Source organism: Coregonus lavaretus, assembly GCF_964263955.1.
Source record: "Coregonus lavaretus genome assembly, contig: HAP1_SCAFFOLD_489, whole genome shotgun sequence".
NCBI lineage: Eukaryota > Metazoa > Chordata > Actinopteri > Salmoniformes > Salmonidae > Coregonus > Coregonus lavaretus.
Window position 1 is genome coordinate 283,929 of NW_028162170.1, and position 5,119 is coordinate 289,047.

Genomic DNA, 5,119 nt, shown 5'->3' on the forward strand with positions numbered 1-5,119 from the left:
GAAAGTGATAAATAAGTGACTGTTTGAAAGGGGGTCATATAATGTCACGCTCGTCTACGAGAGAGGACCAATGCGCAGCGTTGAAGGTGAACATAATATATATTTATTAACTGATCAACACGATCAAAACAATAACCAACGATGCGTGACGTCTAAGGTTACAACACGAACAAACCTTAACGGAACAAGAAACCACAACACAAAGTGAAAAGACCGATAGTTAAATATGGCTCCCAGTCAGAGACAACCAGCTGACACTCGTTGCCTCTGATTGGGAGTCACTCAGGCCAACATAGATATACAAACATAGACTTACACACCCTGGCTCAACATTAACATAGTCCCCAGAGCCAGGGCGTGACATATAAACATTGCCTTATTTATATTTTTACATATAACATAAAGTTAATTTTGTCTGAAATAGTCATGCTAAAATGGGCGTCGTTTCTCAGACCAAATTTCCATTCTGGCTCAAACAAAGCAATCGGATCATGCTCCAGTCAAAAACAGCTATAGGGAATGCCTATACATTGTCCAATCTCCTTCCACACATTGATTTCATCTTATTCAGAAAAAAACAAACTTGAAATTAAGTGTTGTTTCAGTGTCTTGTTGCAGGTTGTGCAATGTTCAAAAGTGTGTGAGAGAAAAAGCATTAACTTGTGTGTGTGGTGTCAAGTGTGGATGGTCCTATGTATGCAAATAGCCGAGATTGGATATTTCAGCACCATGGACAGCAGCGACATTGGGATAGCGAGATCTGTAATTCAGCAACACATGACACTGGATAGTGGCTGTCTCAGGTGAAGTTGGCATTGGGAAAATCCCATCTAATGGGAAACGAGGCATAGGAGGCAAAAAGACTGAAGGAGAAGACTCCCACAGGAACTCTTGGCTTAACTGTTCTGTCACATTCATTTCAAATGTTACATTTTTCGATTTGTAAATAAAAGGGAACACATCTGCAAATAATGTAAACTGACTTTTCTAACTACACTGTACAGCTTTAGTGTGTCTGTGTGTCATAGGTACAATTGCAAGCAATTCGCTTCTCAAATCCTTCTCAAATGTCTGTTTAATGTGAGAAATAAAATAAATGAAAACAATAAAATGAAAAACAACTGTTAGACTAATGATTAACTAACTAAGGCTCCTCTGTCCTCCACTCGTTACCTGTATTAATGGAACCTGTTTGAACTTGTTATCAGTATAAAAGACACCTGTCCACAACCTCAAACAGTCACACTCCAAACTCCACTATGGCCAAGACCAAAGAGCTGTCAAAGGACACCAGAAACAAAATTGTAGACCTGCACCAGGCTGGGAAGACTGAATCTGCAATAGGTAAGCAGCTTGGTTTGAAGAAATCAACTGTGGGAGCAATTATTAGGAAATGGAAGACATACAAGACCACTGATAATCTCCCTCGATATGGGGCTCCACGCAAGATCTCACCCCGTGGGGTCAAAATGATCACAAGAACGGTGAGCAAAAATCCCAGAACCACACGGGGGGACCTAGTGAATGACCTGCAGAGAGCTGGGACCAAAGTAACAAAGCCTACCATCAGTAACACACTACGCCGCCAGGGACTCAAATCCTGCAGTGCGAGATGTGTCCCCCTGCTTAAGCCAGTACATATCCAGGCCCGTCTGAAGTTTGCTAGAGTGCATTTGGATGATCCAGAAGAGGATTGGGAGAATGTCATATGGTCAGATGAAACCAAAATATAACTTTTTGGTAAAAACTCAACTCGTCGTGTTTGGAGGACAAAGAATGCTGAGTTGCATCCAAAGAACACCATACCTACTGTGAAGCATGGGGGTGGAAACATCATGCTTTGGGGCTGTTTTTCTGCAAAGGGACCAGGACGACTGATCCGTGTAAAGGAAAGAATGAATGGGGCCATGTATCGTGAGATTTTGAGTGAAAACCTCCTTCCATCAGCAAGGGCATTGAAGATGAAACGTGGCTGGGTCTTTCAGCATGACAATGATCCCAAACACACCGCCTGGGCAACGAAGGAGTGGCTTCGTAAGAAGCATTTCAAGGTCCTGGAGTGGCCTAGCCAGTCTCCAGATCTCAACCCCATAGAAAATCTTTGGAGGGAGTTGAAAGTCCGTGTTGCCCAGCGACAGCCCCAAAACATCACTGCTCTAGAGGAGATCTGCATGGAGGAATGGGCCAAAAATACCAGCAACAGTGTGTGAAAACCTTGTGAAGACTTACAGAAAACGTTTGACCTGTGTCATTGCCAACAAAGGGTATATAACAAAGTATTGAGAAACTTTTGTTATTGACCAAATACTTATTTTCCACCATAATTTGCAAATAAATTCATTAAAAATCCTACAATGTGATTTTCTGGATTTTTTTTCTCATTTTGTCTGTCATAGTTGACGTGTACCTATGATGAAAATTACAGGCCTCTCTCATCTTTTTAAGTGGGAGAACTTGCACAATTGGTGGCTGACTAAATACGTTTTTTCCCCACTGTACATACATACATATACACATACACATATATATATACATACATATATACACATACACATATATACATACATATACACATACACACACACACACCATTACACATCACTATTATTAAAATACCAGTGGCATTAAAATAAAGGATAGTTGTAAACAAATTAATAAGAATGGCCCAAAAAATAAGTACAAAGCAATCTGCAACCCTGTGTCTGTGTGTGTGCGTGTGTGCGTGCGTGTGAATGAAAGGGTCTGTTTATCCCAGTAGTATGCATATTAGATGCAGTAGTTGGCGCACCTCTCCAATCTCTGATAGTTCTAGGTGTCTTTTGCCAGAGGTTACCTCAGCATATGTAGGCTGATGATCTGAATGATACATGGTGTGGACTGCATCATGTGGTGTACTTCTCTGAAGGACAGTGTTCTGCCCGACCCTGGAGTAGTGGGCAGTGCTGTGTTGTGATGGGCCAGGTCTAGTAGAGCTGTGTTGTGATGGGCCGGGTCTAGTAGAGCTGTGTTGTGATGGGCCAGGTCTAGTAGAGCTGTGTTGTGATGGGACGGGTCTGGTCGTGCTGTCCTGAGGCGGGTCTGGTCTGGTAAATCTGTGCTGTGTTGGGCCTGGTCTTGTAGAGCTGTGCTGTAATAAGCCGTGTCTGGCTATTCTCTCTTGGGGATGGTGGGGGTACTGTTGTTTCAGAAGGTGGGGCGGGGGGGGGGGGGGGGGGGGGGGGGCTCTGTTGCTGAGGTGATGGGTGTGTGGGTCCCTGCCAAGTGTTGCATCCTTTAGGTCTTTGGCAAAGGTTCTGATACTGTCCTGATCAAGATGTACATTATCGTATAAATGTTCACATGTCAGAGTGGGGTGGTGAGCCGTTGAGCAGTGAGGCACAGTCCACAGTGATCTGTTGATTTATTTTTTCGATCAACTTTCCTGGGAAGTGTGGATGATGACGTTGTCGGGGGTGTCAATCCTGGTCTGACTGAGTAGCTGCATTGCACTCTCAGTTGTAGGACACCAGAACTTATACACCTGGTGTCTAGGGAATAATCTTTCCTGGACTAAGAACTTCCCATTTGAATCAATAATGATTGCAGTTGTGGGTGACTGTCTGGCTGGAGCAGACTGGGAGACTGGTATTCTGACCTGGGCTGGAGCAGACTGGGAGGCTGGTTGGCTGACCTGGGCTGGAGCAGACTGGGTGGCTGGTTGGCTGACCTGGGTTGGAGCAGACTGGTTTGCTGGTTGGCTGACCTGGGTTGGAGCACACTGTGCTGGAGCAGACTGGGAAGCAGGTAGGCTGACCTGGGCTAGAGCAGAGTGGGATGCTGGTTGGCTGATCTGGACTGGAGCAGACTGGTAGGCGGGTGCAGTGTCATCAGGCTGTGTGGTGGAGGCCATGCTGGTCTCAGGTTCTGCTTGTGTTGTACCAGGCTGGTGGACATGTTCTCTAGATGCAGAGGACATATTGACTAGCTGCTGGTTGAGGGTCTCAATGTACCTCTCTCTTTGTTCTAGCTCCTTTCTTGTTGTGCTCAGATGGTCTCTGAGGTCATCATTTGTCTGATTGAACTGTTTCATCTCTTCTTTTAGTTTCTGGACAGTGTCCTCCTCCCTCTCTTTGAATTATATGACCTCTGCTTCAATTAGAGAGAGGGTGTTGTGGAAACATTGCATAGCAGGTGTTCTTGGTGTCGTAGGCATGTCCTTGGCTTTGTCTGCTGCAGGTGAGGTAGGTAGAGGGACACTGAGGGCTTCTTGCTGTGTCACAGAGACCGTTGGGGCCTGCTTTTCTCCATCTCCCTCATTGACTTTTTCCTCAGTTTCTGAGATGAGTTTAGCTTCTGCTTTTAGGGTAGCAAACATATTCTCAAAATCCTGGAGGCTTGAATCATTGCCTTGTATCAATACAGTTCCATTATTATATAAGTTTACTGTTTAATACGTGTTGCTCTTGTCAGCTTCTTCAAAAATGCTGATCTGACATCCTTGGCTGATGCCTCTCTTTTTTGAGAAAGGGAAATTGTTGCAAATAACCCTTTTTCATATGTGCCCTTGTTTGGTATTAAATATTACATTTGCTCTTGTTTTGCAACTGGTAAGATCTGCAAACAGGCATTCATGGTTCTGTTCCATCATCAAACCTTTGAAACTTTTCTTAGCTTTCTCCGTCTGGATGTCTGGTGGGTAAACAATTTCACACAATGTTGCAATAGAAGCGTTGTTTCTTGTATTATTCTCTCTTGTGTCTTTTAGAGGACTGTTTTACTTTGATGTCATTTGTCTTCTGTCCTTATTTTGTCTTATTTTGTCTTTCTTTTCTTCAGTTAACTAGATATTCTTTGTTAGCTAGCTAGCTTCTTCCAGGAGAGTCCCTAGCAACTGCTTAGCAACTGGTAAACAATTCAGCTAGCTAAGATAACTACAGTTTTATGAAAAATAGTTACTTTTTCAAAAGCCTTTCTTCTTTGTTTGTTGCTTGTTTTGTCTCTTATTCAGTCTTGCAGTTTTCTTTTGTTTTTTTTCCGATGTACTTCACTCTAAAAACTCATTTTTTCATTAGCTGCTGCTCTATTTGAAATTTTTTGAATAGTATCTCTCTCTCTCTCTCTTGCCATCTCTCTCTCTCTC